This window comes from Mobula birostris, chromosome 3 (genome assembly GCF_030028105.1).
Source record: "Mobula birostris isolate sMobBir1 chromosome 3, sMobBir1.hap1, whole genome shotgun sequence".
Taxonomy (NCBI): domain Eukaryota; kingdom Metazoa; phylum Chordata; class Chondrichthyes; order Myliobatiformes; family Myliobatidae; genus Mobula; species Mobula birostris.
This window is the reverse complement of record NC_092372.1, coordinates 79,809,030-79,834,293: the sequence shown is the minus strand read 5'-3', so window position 1 is coordinate 79,834,293 and position 25,264 is coordinate 79,809,030. Positions and strand designations below refer to the sequence as shown.

At 41.4% G+C, this 25,264-nt stretch overlaps 1 protein-coding gene across 1 annotated transcript in view; it reads left to right on the top strand.

Annotated features, from left to right (window-relative positions):
* The window catches only part of tbc1d19 (TBC1 domain family, member 19), a 164,572-nt gene extending 142,887 nt beyond the window's left edge, over positions 1-21,685 (top strand). Inside the window, exon 22 of the transcript XR_011885371.1 lies at positions 21,054-21,685. The gene's annotated coding sequence lies outside the window, so the exon portion shown is untranslated. The remainder of the gene's footprint in view (positions 1-21,053) is intronic.
* The last annotated feature ends 3,579 nt before the right edge of the window (positions 21,686-25,264 follow it).

Genomic DNA, 25,264 nt, shown 5'->3' with positions numbered 1-25,264 from the left:
TTAAATTTCATCTGCCATTTTTCTAGCTGATGCAGATCCCTCTGCAAGCCGTGATAGCCTTCCTCACTGTCCACTACACCCGCAATCTCGGTGTCATCTGCAAACTAGCTGATCCAGTTAATCATGTTATCATCCAGATCATTGATTATAGATGACAAACAACAAAGGACCCAGCACTGATCCCTGCAGCACACCACTAATCACAGGCCTCCAGTCAGAGAGGCAGCCCTACTACCACTGTCTGGCTTCTCCCACAAAGCCAATATCTAATCCAGTTTACTATCTCACCCTGAATGCTGAGCAACTGAACCTTCTTGACCAGCCTCCCATGCTGGACCTTGTCACATGCCTTGCTGAAGTCCATACAGACAACATCTATTGCCTGGCCTTCATTCACTTTCCTGGTAACTTCCTCGCAGAACTGTATAAGGTTGGTTAGACATGACCTACCACACACAAAGCCAATCTGACCATCCTTAATCAGTCCATGTATATCCAAATGATTATACAGCCAGTCCCTCAGAATGCCCTCCAATAACTTTCTCACAGCTGACTACAGACTCCTGACTTGTACTTTCCTGGTTTCTGTTTAGAGCCTCTTTTAAACAGCGGAACAACATCGGCGATCCTCCAATCACTTGGTACATCTCCTGTCACAAAGGATGTTTTAAATATCTCTGCTAGGGCCCTAGCAATTTCTGCATTTGTCTCCTGTAGGGTCAGAGGGAGCACCTTGTCAGGCCCTGGGAATTTATCCACATGGATTTGCCTCAGGGTAGCAAACACCTCCTCCTATGTAATCTGTACAGGGTCCATGAAGTTGATGCTATCTTACCTCATTTCTATGGATTCTGTATCTGTCTCCCAAGTAAATACAGATGCAAAGAAAGCATTTAAGATCTCCCCCATCTGTTTTAGCTGCACACATGGATTACCATTCTGGTCTTCCAGGAGACCAGTTTTGTCCTTTGCAATCATTTTGCTCTTAACATATCTGTAGAATCCCTTAGGAATCTCCTTCACCTTGTCTGCCAGAGCAACTTCATGCCTTCTTTTAGCCCTCCTAATTTCTTCCTGAAGAGTTCTCTTGCATTTCTTGTACTCCATAAGCACCTCATTTGTTCCTACTTGCCTATGCCTGCCATACACCTCCTCTTTTCTCTTAATAGGGCCTGAATATCTCTTGAAAACCAAGGTTCCCTTAACTTATCTTTACCTTTTATTCTGACAGACACATACAAGCTTTGTACTCTCAAAATTTCATTTTTGAAGGTCTCCCTCTTTCCAAGTACACCTTTGCCAGAAAACAGCCTGTCCCAATCCGGACTTGCCAGATTATTTCTGATACCATCAGAATTGGCCTTTTTCCAATTTAGAGTCGTAACCTGCAGACCAGCCCTACCTTTTTGCATATTTACTTTGAAATTAATGGCATTGTGGTCACTGGATGCAAAGTATTCCCCTACATAAACATCTGTCACCTGCCCTGCCTCATTACCTAATAGCAGATCTAGTATCGCATGCTCTTTCGTACTGATGGAGGAAGCTTTCCTGAACACATTTGACAAACTCTATCCCATCTAGTTCTTTTACAGTATGGGATTCCCAGTCAATACATGGAAAGTTAAAATCACCTTCTATATCAACCTTATGTTTCTTGCAACAGTCTGCGATTTCTTTACAAATTTGTTCCTTTAAATCCCTAGGATTGTTAGGTGGTCTGTAATATAGCCCTATTAATGTGGTTACATTTCTTAATCCTCAGTTCCACCCATAATGCCTCACTAGATGAGTTCTCCAGTCTGTTCTGATGGAGCACTGCCGTGACATTTTCCCTGACTAGTAATGCCATCCCTCCTCCTTTAATCCATACTGCTCTGTCACGTCTAAAACATCAGAACCATAGAATATTGAGCTGCCAGTCCTGCCCCTCTTGCAACCAAGTCTCACTAATGGCTACAACATCATAATTCCAGGTGTTGATCCATGCCCTGAGATCATCCGTTTTTCCTATGATACTTCTTGCATTGAAATATACGCAGCTTACACTGGTCGCATCATGCTGAACCTTTTGTTTCATGACTTAGTCAGAGGTTTTACCAATATCTTCCTCCACAATCTCTCCACTAACTGTTTTGGCACTCTGGTTCCCATCCCCCTGCACCTCAATTTAAACCCCACCATATAGCATTAACAAACCTTCCCACTTGGTTATTAGTCCCCCTCCAGTTCAGGTGCAGACCGTCCCTTCTGTACAGGTCCCACTTTCCCTGGAAGAGAGCCCTAAAATCCAAAAACCTTATGTGCTCCCTCCTACATGAAGTCCTTAGCCATGTGTAAAACTGTGTAATCTTCCTAGTTCTAGCCCCACTAGCATGGGTAGCAATCCTGAGATCACAACCCTGGAGGTCCTGCCCTTTAACTTAGGACCTAACTCCCTATGCAGAACCTTGTCATTTGTCCGCCCATGTCATTGGTGTCTGGGAATCTTGTTCTCGCTCACAGAACCATCTGTCTGTTCCCCTAACTAATGAAACCCCTATCACCACAGCGTGCCTCTTCTCCTCCCTTCCCCTCCCTTCCCCTCTGAGTCACAGAGCCAGACTCATTGGCAGAGACCCGAGCACTGTGACTAGGTCAACTGCACCAACAGTATCCCAGGTGATATACCTGTTGTTGAGGGGGTTGGCCACAGGGGTACTCTGCACTGGCTCCTTATCCCCTTTCCCCTTCCTGGCAGTACCTCAGTTTCCTGTGTCCTACACTTTGGGTGTAACTGCCTCTCTATATGTCCTGTCTATCATCTCTTCAGCCTCCCGAATGATCTAGAGTCCATCCAGTTCCAGCGAAGCTACACCTGGATGCACTTCTCACAATTGTAGTCATCAGGGCACTGGAGGTCTCCCTGCCTTCCCACAATCTGCAAGAAGAGCATTCGACTAACTGGCATCTCTACTGTCCGAACTAAGCGGATATAAAGAAGGGAAGGAAAAAAAACTTAATCAAAATATTTTCTTTTATTTGCTTCCTCTGACTGAAGCCTCAAGTTCACCACTCTGACTCTGTCCAGTCAGACAATGGCTTTGCTCTCGCTAATCAATCCCAAACTCAGCATGGTCAGAGCTCAGTTACACTGCCATCATCCACTGCCGCCTTTTTCTACTCAGGCAGTGAATCCGAGTGAAATCCCCTCCTCGCAAACTTGAGGTGTCTGGACTGGTTGCTCGTCAAAGCTCAATTTCCAATGATCAGTTATCATTCTTTGACTGTGGAATGATAGTTGGTGCCAGATGAGCTGGTTTGTGTATCTCAGAAATTGCTGATCACTTGGAATTTTCACGGACAACAGTATCTAGAGTTTACAAAGAATGGTGCGAAAAACCAAACAAAAGAAAAATCCAGTGAGCAGCAGAGTTGTGGGTGAAAACGCCTTGTTAATGAGAGGAGAATGTTTAGACTGTTCCAAGAAGACAAGAAGTAACTCAACAATGGTGTGCAGAAGAGCATCTATGAACGCACAACACGTCAAACCTTAAAGTGGATTGGCTACAGCAGCAGAAGACGATGGACATGCACTCAATGGTTACTTTATTAGATACAAGCGGTACCTAATAAGGTGGCCACTAAGTATAGATTACCACAATGTCAAGTCTGCAGAGCTCTACCAACACAAGCTACTGTCTGCACCCTGATCCCTGTTGTCAGTTTACTCTTCTTGAATAACAGCCTGCTTCCAGCTGACATCATGCAGTGTCTAACTAGAGTGGCCTGTTGTTCCACTGAGGCAGGAAGTTTTTGAAATGCGCTGTCTTTGGATGTTGCCAGAGAGCAGTGGTTAAAGAAGACTGGAGCCCTGATGTCACTTAGTTTAGGAATGTGCTGGCAGGTGTGCTGACTTACAGTGCTAATTGTTGGAACCTTGCAGGCAGCCATTTAAGGCAGTGTTATGGACTCCAAATTCATCTGCATATTGCATAGAGATTGCAGCTGTATCTCAACCATTGTAGCTTGGGTATGAAATATGGACAGATTAGCTGCAAATTCAGGCTTAGCTGTTATGTTGGACAATTCCATTTCCACGCAACTGTACTAAGAGGAGAAAGTAATAAAAGGATAATGGAGAAGCCTGTAAACCAATTAATGCAATGATTTCCATATAAATAAAATCTCTGAAAACATTAAGCCGTACTAGTAAAATCCAGGCAACTAGACTCTCACTTGCTTTGTGCTTAACTGATGTAAGCAGAACTTGCTTGTTGAATGTATGGCTGAATCAGCAAGGCCCAATGTAATTGGATCACATCAGTGCGTCTGAAATTCAGCACAGAAGGATGCAAATTCTAACGTTACAAAGAAGAATAAAGAAAGGCAATATAAAAGAACAGAGAAAGAAAATCACCTGAAAAAATAAGTAATTTTAAAATATTGTAGCTGCGCAAAAAAGATGTAACTTTTATGCTTGCCTTCCTTGCAGCTGTAAAATGTCCTTGAATGGAATGGGATGGCAGACTTAAATTGAAGATGCAGAAGCCAGTTCCCCACCAACAAAATATTAGATGAATATGTGGCTGCGGGTTGGTGTGTGGTGGGGGTGAAGGAAGGCAAGGGCTCAGATTTCTGCAACACAGCAAATGGTTCTGGGGAAGGTGCGATGTGAGAAAATAGCCTTGGGTGTTGGTGTTGTGAAGCCAGGTGTTTTCTGTCCAGATAGATTTTTAAAAAAATGGTGTGGAAGAAAACTTTAGCACAGACACAGAAGGGGGGAAACACTGAGAGAAATGAAAGACAAAAAAAGGAAGAAGGTAAAGTTAAAGGCAGAGAAAACAAGGACACAATAATATGGGTACATCAAAATACTTTGTGCCTTTATATTCAGAGTATAAAGTTCAAAGTAAATTATTAAAGTACATATATCTCATCATAAACAATTCTGAGATTAATTTACTTGCAAGCATACTCAATAAATCCATAACAGAATAAAAGCACAATAGAATCAATGAAAGTCTGCACCAGTGTGCAAAAAATAACAAACTGCAAATACAAAAAGGAAGAATAATAATAAATAAGTAAGCAATAAATATCTAGAACCTGAGATGAAGAGTCATGGGAAGTGAATACATAGGTTCTAGGAACATTTCAGTGATGGGGAAGGTGAATTTGAGTGAAGTTATCTCCTATAACTCAAGAGCATGATGGTTGAGGGGTAATAACTGCTCCAGAATCTGGTGGTATGAGTCCTGAGGCTCCTGTGCCTTCTTCCTGATGGCAGCAGCAAGAAGAGAGCAAGACATGAGTGGTAAGGGTCCCTAATTGCTACAACATGGTGCCTCCGATCATTGGCAACTTTCTATGGGCTGCAAAAAATTGTTACAAAATTCCTCTTAAATATACTTTTGATTTACTTTTGCTGCAATTTGCAGCATGTAAATTTCTTTCTTTTAACAATGGACTTTTAAATCACCTCAATGATCTTCAGATCTCACGATCGACTGAAGAACCTGGACCAGGCTCGACACCATAGCTATAAACGTGACAGGAGAGGGAGAATCCAAGCCAAGCTGAAACACAGAGGGATGAGGCCTCCTCTACCCAGCATCTCAATGGCGAATGTGCATTTGTTAGAGAATAAAATTGATGATCTGAGGGCAAGATTGCTGCATCAGAGGCAGTTGAGAAACATGTCAATTGTTCGTTGTATCGAGACTTGGTTAGCTGCAAATATGCTGGATACAGCAGTTACGCAAGAAGGATTTATGATCTATAGGATGGTCTCGGGTAAAGCAAAGGGAAGAGGCATGTGTTTTATGGGCAGTACTTATTGATGCTCTGACATGGTGGTTATGTTAAACCCATGTCCCCCAACTTGGAACACCTAATGTATAATGCAGACCATTCTATTTGCCTCGGGAGTTCTCATTTGTGGTTCTGACTGCAGCTTATATGCCATCAGCAGCTGCCTATAAGCAAGCACTCACCATATTGCATGATGTCGTTTGCAAACAACAAACAGTACATCCCAAAGCATTTAAAGTTATAGTCAGAGACTTCAACCAGGCTTGATTGAAGAAAAATCGGCCTATAACCTGTAGCACCAGAGGTCCCAATACAATGGACCTCCGCTACACAAAGATAAGGAATGCCTACCATTCCTTGCCCAGACTGCATTTTGGTAAATCAGATCACTTGTTTGCACTCCTCCTTCCTGTATACAGGCAGAGCTTAAAAAGCAAGGCTCCAGAGATTAGGACAACTAAGAGGTGGTTGTGGGAGGCAGAGGAACAATTACAGGATTGCTTCGAGTCAATGGACTAGGCCATGTTCAAGCATTCATCTGGAGATCTGAGTCAATACACCAAGGCTGTAACAGACTTTATTAAAACAGCTGTAGATGAGCTTTTCCCCACTAAATCATGCAGATTCTTCCCCAATCAGAGGCCCTAAATGAACCATGAGATTTGGAATTTGCTGAGGGCCAGATTGGAGGCCAAGAAAGCTACAAGAGGTGCAGGTATGATCTCTGAAAGCTATCTCATGGGCAGCGGAGATTCCAGACCAAACTGGAATCAACGAGGAATCGACAACTGTGGCAGGGCTTGGATGGTATCACCTCCTACAAAGTTAAATCAAGCAACATAGGAGACAGCAGGGCTTCATTTCCAAATGAATTCAATGCCTTCTAGGCTGTCTTTGACCGTCAGAAACCCCCACATCTCCTGATGATCCTCTGATTTCAGTATCGGAAGCTGATGTGTGGGCTACCTTCAGGAGGGTGAATCCAAGGAAATCACCGGGACCGGACGGGGTGCCTGGCCATGTACTAAAGATCTGTGCTGACCAACTAGCTGGTGTGTTCACTGAGATCTTTAATCTCTCGCTTCGGTGTGTGTGAAACCCAGCTGCTTAAAGCAGGCTTCAGATATACCAGTGCCCAAGAAGAGAGGGGTGACCTGCCTCAATGACTATACCCCAGTTGCACTTGCATCCACAGTGCTGAAATGTTTTGAGAGGTTGGTGATGAAATATATCAACTCCTGCCTAAGGAGTAACTTGGATCTGCTCCAATTTGCCTACCGGAGCATAAGGGGTCCACAGCCGATGCCTTCTCACTGGCTCTTTACCCAACCCTGAAACATCTGGACAGCAAAGATGCATGCATCAGGATAGTCTTTGTCTATTACAGCTCAGCATTTAATACCAGCATCCCTTCAAAGCTCTAAGACCCTGGTCTCAAAACCTTCTTGTGCAATTGGATCCTGGATTTCCTCATTTTTGTAGACTCCAGTCAGTTCAGATTTGCGGCATCTCCACAATCTCTCTCCTTCACGGGGCTTTGTGCTTAGACCCCCGCTCTATTCGCTTTGCGCCTATGATGGTGTGGCTAAGCACAGCTCCAATACCATATTTGAATTTTATAAAAACACCAATGATGTGCTGAATCAAAAATGGTGATAAATCAGCATACAGGAGGGAGACTGACAATTTAGCTGAGTGTTGTCATAACAACAGTCTCTTATTTAATGTCAGCAAGATCAGGGAACTGATTGTAGATTTCAGGATAGAGAAACCAGACGTCCATGAGCCAGTAATCATCAAAGGATCAGAGGTGGAGAGGGTTGGTAACTTTAATTTCCTGGGTGTTACTATTTCAGAGGACTTGCCTTGGACCCAGCATGTAAGGAACTGTGAAGAAAGCACGACACAGTCTCTACTTTCTTAGGGGTCGGTGGATACTCGGCATGACATCTAAAACTTTGACGAACCTCTCTAGATGTGTAGTGGACAGTGTATTGATTGGCTGCATCACTGCCTGGTATGGAAACACCAATGCCTTTGAACGGAAAATCCTACAAAAGGTAGTGGATTTGGTTCAGTACATCATGGGTAAAGCCCACCCAACCATTGAGCGCAACTACATGAAACATTGCAATAGGATAGCACCATCCATCAGCAGAAATTCTCACCACCCAGGCCATGCTCTTTTCTCACTGCTGCCATCAGCTAGAAGGTACCAGAGCTTCAGGACTCACACCACCAGGTTCAGCAATAGTTACTACCCCACAACTATCAGGCTCTTGAACACTCACTCACTTGTCCTTCCATTGAAATGTTCCCACAACCAATGATTTTACTTTAATGATTCTTTGTCTTGTTATTTCACATTTTTGTTATTTATTGCTATTTAATTATATTTGCATTTGCACTGTTTGTTGTATTCTGCACTCCAGTTGATCGTTCATTGATCCTGTTATAGTTATTCTGCTATTCTGTAGATTTGCTGAGTATGCCCGCAGGAAAATGAATCTGAAAGTTGTATATGGTGACATATACGTATGTCATCTGATAATAAATTTACTTTGAACTTTGATGATGGATGCTGCTTTCCTGCGATAACATTCTGTGTAGATGTGCTCAGTGGTGGGGAGGACTTTATCCTTGATGGACTACACTAGTGGTCGCCAACCTTTTTAAGCCCAAGATCCCCTACCTCGGCCTTAGTGAAAGGCAAGATCGATCTACTAAATCGTTTAGTCCCACGTGCACTGGGCAGAAAAGACCGGAAGTAACACCCCGCAACCCAGAAACCACCTCTGTTTACAAACAGCTTTCCATATTGACGACTGGGGCTGAATCTGCTAACTCCCTGAAATTTGACTCATAACTACAGACAGCCAGTCTGAGACAGTCTGTGAGGTGTCTGTCAGTAAGACAGCTCCTGTACTTAGATTTCATAATTTTCAGCACAGCGTCCTTGCAAACCTCCTGACAGACTGAATATTTGAATGGACAGTTTCCTTTGTTAGACTGAACATTGAATCTGCCATGTTTTTCAGGTGTTTTGTATCGGTAAACTGCTACTGAGACACTAGTATAGGTTTCAGAGGTACACAAGATAATGACACCACTGTTTTTTTGTTTCCCAGTTATTTACATTTCAGGAATGTTGGAATTTAAAGGGGGAGAAGTGTTGTAATGTGAACATTATAAAGATAAGTTAATACAAATTAGGATAATGGTAATATTGCAAGACTCCCACTACGGAAAGCTGTTTGTAAAGCGAGGTTGCTTCCGGGTTGTGGGGTTTTACTTCCGGTCTTTTCCACCACGGTGTGTGGCGGGGGAGCTACACACATGCGCACTGGGCAGAAAGAACCCAGCAACCTGGAAACAATCTCTCTTTACAAACAGCTTTCAGTAGCTGGAGTATTGCTATATTACCATTGTCCTAATTAGTATTACTTATTTTTATAATGCTCACATTACAACAGTATTTGTGTATTTATTTTTCATTTTTTTTCGGGATCTACAGGGAAAGTCTCAAAGATCGACCGGTTGGTGACCACTAGACTACACCATATCCTTACTTTTTGTAGGATTTTCAGTTCAAGGGAATTAGTGTTTCCATACCAGGCTATGATGCAGCCAGCCAATGTACTTTATACCACACATCCATAGTAGTTTGTCAAAGTTTTAACTGTCATGCTGAATTTTTGCAAACTCCTAAGGAAGTAGGGGTGCTGCTGTGCTTTCTTTGTCATTGCACTTACGTGTTGGGCCCAGGATAGGTCCCCTGAAATGCTAACATCGAGGAATTTAAAATTGCTGGCCCTGTTCACCTCTGATCCTTTGATGAGGAATGGCTGATGGACTTCTGATCTCCTCCTCCTGAAGTCAATAGTCAGCTCCTTGGTCTCACTAACACTGAGTGACACGTCGTTGTCTGAGGCACCACTCAGCTGGATTTTCTGTCTCCTTCCTATATACTGATTTGTCACCATCTTTGGTTCGGCCGACAACAGTGATGTTATTGGCAAAGTTGGATATGGCACTTGGAGCTGTGCTTAGCCTCACAGTCGTAAGTAGAAAGTGAAAAGAAGAGGGGGCTAAGCATACAGCCTTGTGGTACACCTATGCTGATGGAGACTGTGGAAACTATTGTTGCCAATCCAAAATGACGGGGTCTGCAAGTGAGGCAGAGTATTCACAGTAAGATAGATACATTAACAGTGCAAACGGATACATATGGTTATTTTTGCTATTACTAAAGCAAGACTGCAGGATGATTAAAGAAACTGAACATCCAGGGATATTCAAAGTTGGGAAGGTCAGGCAAGAGGGGAAAGTTTGTCAATAAAGAAAGAAATTAATGTAATGGTGACAATGAAGCAATAAGCCTCAAGGGTAAAAAATATCAGCAGGATAATTTACTGGCTCCAGACATTTGTGGTGATGTAGAAGGTGTAATTAAATTAGGGACCCAAGCAAGAAGGATACAAGTGTGACCATGGGTGACTATAATCTACACATAGATTGATCAAATCACATTGGCAATATACTGATTTTTTTTTAGACCAATACATTGTGGAAGTAATGAGAGAACAGCTATCCTACATTGGGCAATGTGCAGTGAAAAAATATTTAAATTTGTGTGCTCTCCTTTAGCGGGTAGAGCAACTATAACATGATACAATTCTTTATTAAGATGGAGAATCGAGTGATAGAACCAGAGCCTCGGCTTCTGAAGGTTTCTGATCTGTATCTCATACAAAGGGAACTATACAAAAGGGGTTGATGCTGAAGGCGATACTGTAGGTGATGTTTTAAAAAGGTGTACATATGTATTGTAATTTATTGTTTTATTACTATGTATTGCAACGTACTGCTGCCGCAAAACAAAAATATTCACATCATACAGTATGGCAGTGGTATTAAAGATGATTTAGATTCTGATAGCTATGTTTCCCTGCCTGGCACAAAAATAATTCAGGTGAGAGGACACTACTGTCTTATGCAGGTAATTGTGCATAATAATATGAAAGAAATTAGATATGCTTCAAAAGGTATGCATGTAAAATTGGCTAAAAATGTAGCTAACTTGAGGATCAAGTTAACATCAAATGTAGCTAACTTGAATAAGAGTGACACCTTGCAGGACAGGAGCCACTTGAAAACTGTGAGTCTCATCAGGAGTGAGTCATTGTTTGAAGTAGTGAGTGAGAGTGTGGAATCTTGCAGGACCGGAACCATTTGAAAGCTGCAAATCCCATTGGCAGTGAGTCATTTTTTGAAGTAGTGAGTGAAACCACGATATCTTGCGGGCGGAAGCCATTTGAAAACTGCAAGTCTTATGGTGAGTGAGTCATTGTATCGAGTAGTGAGAGAGAGTGACATCTTGTAGGTCAGAAACCATCAAAAACTGCAAGTCTCGTCAGGAGTGAGACTTACTTAAGCCTTTGTTTGGATGGGGCAGCGTTAGAGTGGTCTGGCCTTGCCTCATCAGGCCTATGTGAGAAAAGGCTTGAGCAAGCACAGGCGGAGGTTCTAAGTAAGATTCTAATAAGTTTTGTTTTCTGCTAGTACATAGCTAGTGTGCTGAGAATGGGTCCTGGGTTAATGAGATGTTCTTTGCGTGAGATGTGGGAATTTTGGGAGATCTCCAGTGTCCCTGCTAGCTACATCTGCATGAAGTACACCAAGTACAGCTCCTTAGTGAACTGGAGCTGCAGCTTGATGACTTTCGGCTCATAAGGGGGAATGAGGAGGTGATAGGCAGCTGATGGGAGGTGGTTGCCCTAATTTGCTGGGGGCAGGTACCTGGGTGATTGTCAGGAGAGGGAAAGGGAATAGGCAGCCATTGTAGAGCTCCCCTGTGGTTATTTCCCTCAATAATAAGTATACTGCAAATTCATCACCCTTTGGCTAAAGAATTTTCTCCGCATCTCTGTTTTGAAAGAGCGCCCCTCTGTCCTGAGACTGTGCCTTCTTGTCCTAGACTCTCCCACCATGGGAAGCATCTTTTCCACATCTACTCTGTCAAGGCCTTTCAACATTCGAAAGATTTCAAAGAGATCTCCCCCCCTCCCCATCCTTCTGAATTCCAGCGAGTACAAACCCAGAACCATCAAACATTCCTCAGTACTTTTCATCAGAATTAGGATAATGAGAAAACAAGTTAGTGTTAAGCTGCAAAGGGGGTGGGTGGGACAAATGAATATTTCAGGTAGAGTAGGCCAGGATTGCCAGTCTTATTAAACCAAGGAAGAAATTAATGGTTCAATACACTGGAGCACATTTGAGATGTACCACATGTTGATTGTGTTCTGGTAGGATATACACGAGAATACGAAGACCTTGTTAGTCAGCAGTGCTTGGTCTGGCCCAAACATGAGATTACATTACATCACACAAGGCCTGAAAGTCCTTGTATTTAAGGAGCAAGGTCGTTTCAGCAGGGTTGGCGCAAATGGATCTGTAAGTCCATGCTTATCGCTGAAAATCGGCAGCAGGCCTGATCGACTTACTGCTGGAAGCAAATTGCACTATTTGTGTGGATAATAAGAGGCAAATTCTTCATCTTTTGACATTTATGAATTTACAACATTAAAACTCAGACCACTAACTGCTGTGATGCAAAGAGTATAATAAGTCATGGTGCTTTCAACCATGTAGTTCAAAGTAAGGGAACAGAACAGAACTTTTGTTGTGAGAAAAGTGTTGTAATTTGTCCAATGACTGCATGTGGAGTGGACCTTAACTGTGATAATGTAATCAAATTTAAATCAAAATAAAGAGAAACAGAAGACAGGTTTATAAATTGACACCACCTGTTTTACACTTTTGCACAAGGTTGGCCCTAGTGTGTGGGAAATTTACAGGTCATACAAGGAGAAATTTTACATTAGTTGATAATTCAAATTACTTATGAAGATTCTAACTTCCTCCACAGAATTAATCTCAAAATTCTGTTAGAAGGCATAAGTACACAGTTTGCTAAAAGCACTTCTGATCATTCGTAGTCATCAAGTAACCAGTCCTCACATCTACTAATTAATCTCATCTTCACATTTCACCCTCTGACTTTTTAGAATTCTGGAGTCTTTAAGAAGAGATTGGCAGTCAGACTCACCAAGCCAAACCTTTTCACTGGATCATGGTCTATTTTCCACTCCGTCTCTTCATTTTCCCCTCAAGATGCCAGATTAACAAGATATGGATACCTTGTGACTTCCTACCACATTGCTCACACCGGTCTGCCCCAGTCTCAAGCATTAACTATCCTGAAGAAATTGCACTTCTTCATGTGATGTCTCCTTAATCTTGGCTCTGTTATCAGGAGAAGGAACTTGATTACTTCTAATGAAAGCAGGTTGGTTGAGTCAACTTGGGTTACTTCACTCATGGAAATATAGAAAATAGTAGCATGGAAAGGTTACTATTCTAGTATTCAACAAAATCTTGGTTGATCATTCATTTAAGTATCATATTTCTACCTCCTCCCCGTATCTCTTGATCCCACCAGCATTAAGAGCTAAATCTGCTGCTCTTGAGTATATTTAACCTTTTATATATGTAACCTCCATTACCTTCTATGGTTGAAAATTCCGTAGCTTCATCATCATCTCTGTGAAGACATTTTTATTGTGCTTCTAAATGGCATGCCCCATACCTTGAAGCTATGAACCTGAGTTGCAGTCATTAATCAAAATTAGGACTCATGGGATTGGAGGCACAGATTGAAATGTGGTCAATAGATGGAAGGTATAGAAAGAAATAAATAATTTTCAGATAGGTAGGCTTCAATCCTTACTGTACCCCTGCAGGTGGGATAAAGTGAGGGGGAAGATGCAAATAAAATGTGTACAAACTTGTTGGTAGTGTGAAGTTGGTGGAGAAGGTTTAGTGGTAAAGATTAAAGAGATAAAAATTTGCTCTATCTGTCACATGTACATCGAAACAATGAAACTTACGGTAAAATGTTTCAGTTTACGTCAATGACCAAATACAGTCTGAGGGTGTGCTGGGGGCAGCCCGCAAGTGTTACCATGTTCTGAACCCTGCTTGCTGGCACTGTATAGCACTGTGCTAACCACAAAGTAAGTAAGTGGGAAAGATGCTGGAAGATGGAATATAATGGTGCAAATTTGTGAAGCTGCATTTATTGACTTTTGGTATCTGATTCTCATTTTATGGCCAGCACATTAGCTAAGCCTTATTGCCCTTGAAAAGATGATGGCAAGCTCCATTCATGAACTGCTGCAGTCCTTCCAGTGAAGGTATTCCTTGCTGTTGAGAACTGAGTTCCAATATTCAGATCAATCAACAATGGAGGACTGGCAACTTATTTCCAAATAAGGGCAGTGGGCTTCTTGGTGGAGAGTCTATAGTGGGTCCATGCTCCTGCAGCCCTCTTACTTCTTGGTGGTGGAGATCTTAACTTAGGAGGTGCATTCAGAAGAGTGGAGGTGAACAGGTAAAATGTAAAAGCAGGAGAACTTTGTAAAAGATTTGAGCAGAAGGTACAAAAGCCAGAAAGCACATAGCACAAGGCTCAATGACAGCTTCTATCCTGCTGTTATCAAACTCTCGAATGAACCTTTTGTACGATAAAATAGGCTCTTGACCTCACAATCTACCTTGTTATGATCTTGCACATTATAGTTTACCTGCACTGCAGTTTTTACACTTTATTCTTCATTGTTAATGTTTTAGCTTGTTCTACCTCATTAATTGTGTAATGATTTAATCTTTATGGATAGGATGGAAAACAAGTTTTTTGCTGTATCTTGGTACATGTGACAAAAATAAACCAATCCCAGAACAGGAAGCATTGATATACAGAGGGAATCTCAAAGAGTTAACATGTAGGTTCGGCAAAATAGTTAGTATATTTAAATGGTATGTTTGGTGCTATGGCAGTTTGGGATGTAGCAATTGAAATTTATTGCAATTATACAGAGCCAAGGCTGTATGTTATTTAATCTCTTTGGCTTCAAGAAGGATCTGAGACCTTGCTTAGATCAGTCATGATCATATTGAATGGAGGGCAAGTGTAACCAGCCAAGTGGCCTAACTCCTGTACTTACTTTCCTGTGCACCTACATACATTAAGTAAACAGTAATATACTCACTTCAGAATGAACCCAATAGAGGTCCCTCATAGAAACATAGAAAATAGGTGCATGAGTAGGCCATTCGGCCCTTCAGTATGATCATGGCTGATCATCCAACTCAGAACCCTGTACCTGCCTTCTCTCCATACCCCCGATCCCTTTAGCCACAAGGGCCATATCTAACTCCCTCTTAAATATAGCCAGTGAACTGGCCTCAACTGTTTCCTGTGGCACAGAATTCCACAGATTCACCACTCTCTGTGTGAAGAAGTTTTTCCTCATCTTGGTCCTAAAAGGCTTCCCCTTTATCCTCAAACGGTGACCCCTCATTTTGGACTTCTCCAAAATTGGGAACAACCTTCCTATATCTAGCCTGTCCAATCTCTTTAGAATTTTATACATTTCAATCAGATCCCCCCTCAATCTTCTAGATCCCGGAGAGTACAAGCGTAGTCGATCCAGTCTTTCATCATATGAAAGTCCTGCCATCCCAGGAATCAGTCTGGTGAACCTTCTTTGTACTCCCTCTATGGCAAGAATGTCTTTCCTCAGATTAGGGGACCAAAACTGCACACAATACTCCAGGTGTGGTCTCACCAAGGTCTTGTACAACTGCAGTAGTACCTCCCTGCTCCTGTACTCGAATCCTCTTGCTATGAATGCCAGCATACCATTCACCTTTTTCACCGCCTGCTGTACCTGCATGCCCACTTTCAATGACTGCTGTACAATGACACCCAGGTCTCGTTGTTCTTTCCCTTTTCCTAATTGGCCACCATTCAGATAATAATCTGTTTTCCTGTTCTTGCCACCAAAGTGGATAACCTCACATTTGTCCACATTAAATTGCGTCTGCCATGAATTTGCTCACTCACCTAACCTATCCAAGTCACCCTGCATCCTCTTAGCATCCTCCTCACAGCTAACACTGCCTCCCAGCTTAGTGTCATCCGCAAACTTGGAGATGCTGCATTTAATTCCCTCATCCAAGTCATTAATATATATTGTAAACAACTGGGGTCCCAGCACTGAGCCTTGCGGTACCCCACTAGTCACTGCCTGCCATTCTGAAAAGGTCCCGTTTATTCCCACTCTTTGCTTCCTGTCTGCCAACCAATTCTCTATCCACATCAATACCATACCCCCAATACTGTGTGCTTTAAGTTTGCACACTAATCTCCTGTGTGGGACCTTGTCAAAAGCCTTTAGAAAATCGAAGTATACCACATCCACTGGTTCTCCCCTATCCACTTTACTAGTGACATCCTCAAAAAATTCTGAGATTCGTCAGGCATGATTTTTCCTTTCACAAATCCATGCTGACTTTGTCCGATGATTTCACCGCTTTCCAAATGTGCTGTTATCACACCTTTGATAACTGACTCTAGCATTTTCCCCACCACCGATGTCAGGCTTACTGGTCTATAATTCCCTGGTTTCTCTCTCTTAAAAAGTGGGGTTACATTAGCCACCCTGCAATCCTTAGGAACTAATCCAGAATCTAAAGAGTTTTGAAAAATTATTGGGAAAATTGTTGTTTCAGGAAAGATTGAATTAACAAGATCAGTATTCCATATACAGTATTTTTATTTACAAAGAACAGTAAAATAACTATCCTGGAAAAGGGGGATTGCTGATTTGTGGGTACATTGTAACCAGGAGTGTCAGAGGTCAGGAGGAAGCAGATTGCGATCAACGATTAGTGAGCTTGTGGGGTTGGGTGAGAGAATGGTAAGTGGAGGTTGGGAATTCAATAGAAGTATCGTCAGATCTGTGCAGTGGTGGAACTTGAGGGATGAAGATTAAGTTATTCACTTTGTTGCAATCTTGTATATCTGGTGCTAAGCTGGGCAAACTATGTTGTCCAGGTAGTGCAGGGGAACTTGGACCTCCTGCTCCAAGTTTCCCTGCAATGTTCCAGGAGCATTACATGGAGAATAATATCATCCTATTAAAACCCAGAGATGGAAATTGTATTACGTGTGCAAGGATAACCCACATGTGCTTAACTTCTAATGGGATATGAAATGACACAGGACTGGTCGCAATCAGGTTGTGCCGTAGGAGAAATAATTTTCACCGATATTACACTGAAGAAGATAGTACAGAGTTGAATTTGTGGGCAATAAACTGATTTGGTGTGATCTTTATTTCGTTTTTTGAAAAACTTTCCACTAACCTAATTTGAGTAATGAAGCAATTTTCTAGGAATACGAACACTGTTTATTCAAATTTTATTTAGTCAGTTAGTGAATAATAAAGTAAGAAGATAATCTCTTTGATCCAATCCTTTTACTACACAAAATACCACTACTTAAACATGTGCTTCTCTGAAACTAAGAGCTAATTATTTATTTCATAAGAAATATAAAGAATTTAGTTCAGGAGTTTCAAATACAAATGATGAATTTCTATTTTTAGAATATTCTAATGCTGTATTGCCAATGCATAATCATGAATGCTGTGGACAATTGTTTTCCATGGCTGTTTTCCTGAGTTTATTGTTCAAAGATAGTCTATATCATGTGAGCTCTGCTCATAAGACCATTTGCGATAAAGATTATGAGGAACAGTTTCAGAACTAGCATCATCGTCAATAAATGATATTCTTTTAATTGGCACAGGTTACTAGAAATTGCAATCATCCATGAAGATGGATCACTGACTAGAGAGTGATATATCCAAAGAGCTTTCTGCCATTTAATTCAGAAACACCCCTATCTTGTTCTCAAATAATCACAGTCAATCTTAATTGAAGACATGCTTGATGCTTGAAGCTTTAAACTTTCTAGCTCTGGAAATTTTAGAGTAAGGCTGTCCCTTACTTGGTAGATTTAGACCAATAAGTGATGAGAACTTACAATCCATTCTTCAACTTTTACTATTTCTGACAAAATCAACACTTCTGCATCATTTTTACTTGCTTTCATAATATTTGCCAATTGTTTCTCTCCCATCCTCTTTTTCCATTCCCCATCATGTTCCCCCCCCACCCCTTCTCTTTTCCCCACCCTTCAATCACCTCCCTCTGGTTCCCCTCCCCCTTCCCTTTTTCCCATGGTTCACTGTCCTCTCCTATCAGATTCCTTCTGCTTCGGCACTTTACTTCTTCCACCTATTACCTCCCACCTTCCCCCTCACCTGGTCTTGCCTATCACCTGCCGGCTTGTACTCCCCCACTTCCCCCACCTTCTTATTCTGGCTTCGGCCTCTTCCTTTCCAGTCTTGATGAAGGGTCTTGGCCAACAATGTTGACTGCTTATTTCCCTCCGTAGATACTGCCTGACTTACTTAAGCTTCTCCAGCATTTAGTGTGTATTGCTTAAGATTTCCAGCAATTGCTGAATCGCTTGTATTTATGAAGGTGGTTTCTGACTGGAGGTGAACGTGGTGTTCATGTGTTCCTGATGCTCCTTTCCTTCTAGGAATTAGCATTTGTGGGATTAGGAGGTACTCAGACTACCAATGTGTTCACCAGCTCCATTTAATGAACTGAGGCCACGGCTTTCATGTTTATAAGCTATAAAAAGATGATGAATAATGAACAGGGTTCGGAATCTTTTGCAAAATAGGTACTGATTGCACTATTCAATGGAGTTTTGCAATTGTTGTATTTTGACAGTACCACTTGCTTTTGTATACTTTACCATAACTGGAGAAATTGCCTGACCTGCTTGCATTGGCATATCTAGAATTTTCTGCAGGTAAGGCTAGATTTCAATTGTTATGACATGTTCATTCTGTAGTTTTGTTTCTCACCCCAAAATGGTCATGCATAAATTTTGATCCAACATAGACAGTGTGGGATTTGGACAACCAGTCTCAGAAGCCAATTGGTAGCTATGATCATTGCCAGGTTGAGGTTTTAGCATGAGCCATGGGTGTCATGAATCCCTCATCAGGTCTAAAATCTATTCTTCTTTACAGATTTACAGATTTGCGCAATTTGTAAGTCTCAATATCTGCTTTACTTTATGAAGTTCTACTCTGAAGTAAAAACAAACATAGTGACCCAGAAGGTTTATTTTTAATCAGAAAAGGTTGCATGGTGGAGCTACCACAATTAGATTAGATCTGCTTCTCAGACTTAATATTAATATTTAATATTTCAACTCAAGTTCCACAGTGCAAATTCAAGTGGAATGGGATTAACTTTGGGGCTAAAGTGGGATTGTTTCAAAATCTACATAAAGACGACTATTCATGGATGAACTCTGCAGAAAGCAAGGTTGGTAATTTATGCATAAAGTTTATGTGGGAAGTCGAGGGAAATTTTGGCAGAAAAAGAATTGTTAGAAAGGAGTTACAAGAGACTGCAGATGCTGGAATCTGGAAGGACAAACTAAAATGCTAGAACAACTCAGTGGGTCAAGCAGCATCTGTGGAAATTTAAGAAATTGACTTTCTGGAGACTTTTAGAGTTTAGGCCATGGAGCAGTTGGTAAAAGAGGCATAAAAGGTCCTTCCTTCAAAAGCAGGCCAGTTAACCATTAGAGGATTCTACACTGTCTCTGAGCAGTGGTTCCTCAGCAAAGGGTTTGCCAATGGTTTTCTGTTGAATCTCAAACTTTGCTGCTTGAAGAAATACTTGCACACATCCAGAGTGCAGCTGCGTACTGTATGTGTGCAAGCATACATAGTGGAGCTGTGTATTGTATGTGTGCAAGCGTACATAGTGAAACTGTGTACAGTATGTGTACAGGCATACATAGTAGAGCTATGTACTGTATGTGTACGGGCATACATAGTAGAGCTATGTATTGTATGTGTGCAAGTGTACATGCGTAGAAGCATACAAGAGATGGGCCTTATATATTACCAATGCTGTATCCGGAGAATCCTCCCGATCCACTTGCAGAATAAGCAAAGTAAAAGAGTTTCCTCTCCCAGGACAACATCGTCAGCATTGAGGGTGGAATCAGCGCTCAGTCAACTGATGGACAGGCCACATCATTCACATGCTAAACACCAAATTCCAAACACAGGTAGTCTCTTCCAAGGTCTGTCACAGTAACGGATTACCAGGCAGACCGAAGAAAAGATTCGAGGATATTCTCAGTGCATCTCTGAAAAAGTGTAAATCATGTTACATATTAATGATTTGATGATGGAATTGATGGCTTTGTGGCCAAGTTTGTGGATGATACAAAGATAAGTGGAGGAGCAGGTAGTATTGAGGAAGCAAGGCATCTGTAGAAGACTTGGATAGATAAAGAGAATGGGCAAAGAAGTGCAGATGGAACATAGTGTAGGGAAGTGTATGATCATGCATCTTGGTAGACGCGATGAAGGCTTAAAATATTTTCTAAATGGGAAGAAAGTAATTCAGAAATCAGGTGCATAGGGACTTGGGAGTCCTTGTGCAGGATTTCCTAAAGGTGAGCTTGCGGGTTGAATAGGTGGTAAGGAAAGCAACTGGAATGTTAGCATTCATTTTGAGGGGACTAGAATGTAAAAGCAAGGATGCCGACTGCGTAGAGCAAGTGAAATCGGCAATTGCCCCTGATCTGGGCTGACATTTACATGCTGGGCGGCACCTACTTAATTAGCTTGTTTATTTCAGCTTTTTTCTTAAAGATGTGCTGGGTGCGTCCCAGCTACTGCTGCAGCCCTGCATGCTTCGCAGCCCGGTATCGGTCCACGGCCCGGAGGTTGGCGACCACTGGGCTTTACGGTACACTCCTCTCCTTTTATTTTAATAGTGTATCAACTTTTTTTTTACTGGGCGTTATGCTAAGCAAATATGTTTACCCTTAACATACAAACGCCTACCATTTGTTTACTTAGCAACTTAATAATATCAAATTATAACAAAGTAACATAATATCGAATTATAATAAGCCTTTTTGTTTTACTTTTGGTCTAAGACCCATTTATAACTCAAGTCTCTGGGGGGGGGTCTTCTCCAGATTGTCTGGCACTGAAGCAAATAGGTCTTCACTCTGTTGTCTAGAATAAATTAAACAATCCACAAATTGGCAGGTTCCAGCCAAAAAGAGTAGTCACCTCCATCTTGCAAAGATGACGAAAGCAAGATGAAATCTGTGAAAAGGTGAATGTTATTCTTAAAAATATGTACAATCATCCAAACTGAGATGGCATTGGAAAGTGTCTTCAAATAGTGTGTTCTTCAGTCTGTCAATAAACTTGTTTGTTTTAATACAGATTTCCATATAAGAGCCATGAAAAGTTGACCACTGAGCATAGGGAGTTAAGAAGATGTGGGCCTCCAACTTGCTAAGAGTTCCAGGCAGCAGATCGCCTCCATATAATGAAGACTCCTCTGTGCAGCAGTCCTAGATATATATTCTTCTTTGTGCTATCACTTGTCTTCCTTACTCACATCTCATTTGTTCCAACTGAGCTAATTACACAGCCAATCTTCGTATTCTCCTTAGATTCAAATAGATAGCCTGACCTTTATGATACCATCTCTTATCGTAGTATAACTTCCCATCTTCTATTCGTGCTTCATATCTTTGTGCTGATGATTCAGCAGGAGTGCTGGGAAGATGCTCAGGAGAAGATGGAGATGCTGGTCTTTTCGGTGATTTAAGCTTATTGAGAGTTTGCAGATCTTCCATTGGCTGTTCATCTGTTAACAAGTAATTTAACTGCACAGGTGCAGGTTTTTGTCTTTTGTCTGTAATTGGAGCAAGGTCATGACGTCTTCTCCTTAGTTTCCTAGTCATTATTGGTTTTACCTCCAAAGAATCTCCTGTGAGTTCCATTGTTAGCCTCTCATTCTCAATCATCTTTTTCTTCTAACTCAATCTTTTTATTTTCAAATTCCTTCACTGCTGCTTTCTTCTCTTTAGTATAATTCCTTTCCACTTGTTCTGTCTCTAGTTGCAGAAAAAGCTCCGCATTTCATATTCTTTCCTTGTATTGTTGATCTAGTTTCTTCATCCTTTTCTGATACTCCTGCAAAGTGCCTTCCTTTAACTGCTGTAGCTGTCTTTTGAGAGATGTCAATTTCTCCTGGTACATCTTCTCTTTTACTTCCAGGTAGTCATCCGAGTTGTGGCCACAGATACTGCATTTGTCCTCATCGTCGATGCTGTCCAGCTCCTCCTCGTCATTGTAACAGTCGACAATGGGTGAGAGGAGAGCTGTGCACATCTTCCCCACTGAGCTGCCCTCCTTTGCTGACACATTTAGTGCCTTGATGGTGTGCCAATCCAACTGGATTTTCCTGAGCCATTCCTGTCCCAGCAATGGTGGTCCTCCATTTTTCAGTACATAGAGGTTCAGCTGCTGTGTTTTGTCTCTGTAGGTCACTGTCACTTTAATTTTGCCTTTGGGACATGCTTTCTGTCCTGTGTAAGTCTTTAGCAGTAGATTAGTTCGTGTGAGAAAACAGTCATTTGTAGTCGTGTACAGGGATCACTGTTAAAGCTGAGCCTGTGTCCAACTCCATTTTCAGTCTCACATCTGCCACTTGTGGAGTGATCCTTATTACTTTTTGATCATCTGTCTCTTTCACGCTGTGAAGTTGCAGACAAGACAATTCACTTTCGTCTGAGTTGTTTTCATCAGAACTGCTTTCTTCCATTTTGTGTACATTGTATTTTCCTTTCTGGGGTTTCCTGTTTCTTTGTATTTTGTCCTTTTTCTGCTGTTTACTAACTTTGCATACTCTGCCAGTGTGGCCCTGTTTGCCACAGTTTCTGCATTCTTTGTCTTTAAACCAACAGTCATCAGGGTCATGTGACATGTTCCCACAACAGTAACATTGTTTACTAGCTTTGCATACTCTCACAATGTGGCCCTGTTTGCCACAGTTTCTGCATTCTTTGTCTTTAAACCATCATCATCAGGGTCATGTGACATGCCACACACTAACTTGTCCCTCAATGCATCCGATAGACCAGCTGCAAATTGACAATGTTCTGATAATTTGCGCAATTCAGCACAATATTCAGAAATGCTTTCATTTTTGCTCTGATTCCGTTTGTGAAATTTAAATCTTTCAGCAATGACCAGTGGTTTGGGGTTTAAACGCTGTTGAAGTGTCTACTATTTGATTGAATGTTTTGTCAGCTGGCTTTTCAGGGGTTAACAAGCTCTGTAGCAGCCCGTATGTTTTTGCTCCCATAACACTGAGTAAGATGCTGGCTTTCTTTTCATCATTAATACCATTAGCATCACAATATAACTCCACTCTTTCGATGTAAATTACCGAGTTTTCAATGCCACTATCAAATGCTGTAATGGTTCTTATCGTTGCCATCTTTGTTAAGTTAATTTAGCCCCATTTTTCCTTGTTTTCTTTTTAGCTAGCTCCTTGCAGTCACAGCACGTTTCACTTGACTGACATGATCTTTTTGCTAGCGCAGGCGCACTCCATCTAGATGTGTGTGTCACTTCTTTTCATCCCCCTTCTGGAGCAGGCAGACTCTCAGCCCCTGGGGGACAGTGCTGGCTGTGGTCTCGTCTGGATGTGCTGTGGCTCCGACTGTGTCTCTTGGTCTCCCGATGTTCCTGACCCCGGCTGTGCTCCTGCTTCCTTTAGGACTTGCGGCCTCGCTCTGCCTCCTTCTCCTGCTCCTTGGCTCGTTCCTTGCGCTCTTCCTCCGAGTGTCGTTATCAACTAAAAATCCAGCGTTCCAATAAGATGTAGCTTCATTAACCTCGTCACCAATTTGTTGTGTATGTAGCCTGGTTAGACAACAATGCTATTAATAAAAACGCTGGAGACAGGAGCTAAGTTTCATGGTTCTTTACTGGCAGAAACCAAACTTGGCACACACGTACAGATCAATACGCGCCTAACAGCGCATGCTCAATATGTGCCTAATAGCACAATGCAATGACGTGTTACTAAAACGTAAAGTAGTCTCTTATTATAATGTAGGCTATAGGGTACAGGAATAAAATAACAGAAAACTATCTTGGACAAAGCAGCCAGCTTGGCTCTCCATCCACCTCTCTAAAATGTATTCCTTCTACCACCAGCTCACTACAGGTCCAGTGTACACAGAGGTACAGAGGTACATAGTTGATACTCTTCTAGTCTATTTTGCAATACCTCCTATTATCCAAAGTGCTTGTTCTACTTGGTGGATGAGATCCTGTGATTTCCATCATAATAGGCTTAAAGGCACCAGGTACATGGGAACACCACCATCCCCAGGTTCCCTTCCAAGTCACATACAATCCTGATTAAGAACTGCATAGCCTTTCTTTGCATCTTGTCTCGGTCTAAACCCAGGAGATCCTCGCCAAACAGCATTGTTGGGACACCCACAGTAGAAGGACCGCAAAGTTCAAGAAGGCAGCTCTATCAGCTTCTCATGAGCAATTAGGAAAAGACAATAAACACAGACATTATTAACAATGGTTGCATTCCAAAAAACAAATAAAAGAGGTTCTGTCATTTGAGGGAAATTTTAGAAATTCAACAGATTCTAAATCATTAATTCTTTGAAAGCAAATTCAATAGCATTAGTAAATATTATTTTTCAGTGAAATTCAATTGATTTGCCACATTCTTAACAAATATTGTTATCATTCACAAAAATGCAGAATAATTACATTGTTAATTGATTCTGTTTTAAATAATACCTGTTTTTGTTGTAATTTTGTCCTATGAAATCATTGTTATGAAATCTTCGTTGAAAATGATGCTTTTTGTTAAGTTTGTACTGACTGAAATAAATTTCATTCATTCATTCATATTTTTTGCTCTTTTTCACATCTATATTCTCCATTTTTTGTTTCCATCCCTGCTAATTAATCAATTGATAGTTTCTTACTACTTCTACTCTTGGTCTATCTGCAATGGTTGACCGAGGTCCCGGTAACTTAATTTTCAGTATCTTACTTGTGAGGAAAGAACTAACACTTGTGGTAGTTGCTTTGATGGTATTGTTGTGGGTCTATCTTCTGTTATTCAATTATACAGCATCCTGCAGCATCATAACATTCTACTTTGTATATTATATCCATTATAGACAGCATAAGATAGCAAAATTATAGGAGAAAGCGATTAATATTTCAACAATATATCTGATAGATCTCAACAAAACAAACAAAACAACATACATGATTGAAGTACAGCAAAGCTCTGATTCTCTGGCATCCTTGGGACTTCAGAGATAACAGACTGGCAGGTGTTCTCAGCTACTGAATATTACTTCTGTTAGCACACCAAGCTCTCCTTAATTCACTTTTAAGATGTTACACATTGGTGTAATAATTTTTTAAGAGATTCAGTGAGGAAGTGAGTGCAAGAATGGGATGCCAGTAAATTTAATAGGAGAATGGAAATGGGATCTGACTGTGTCTTAAGAAAGTGCGAAAATGGAGCCCCAGTTTCTTTAAAGGAAGAGTGGGAAGTTGTCCCTGATATGTTTAATAGGAGCATGGGGAAT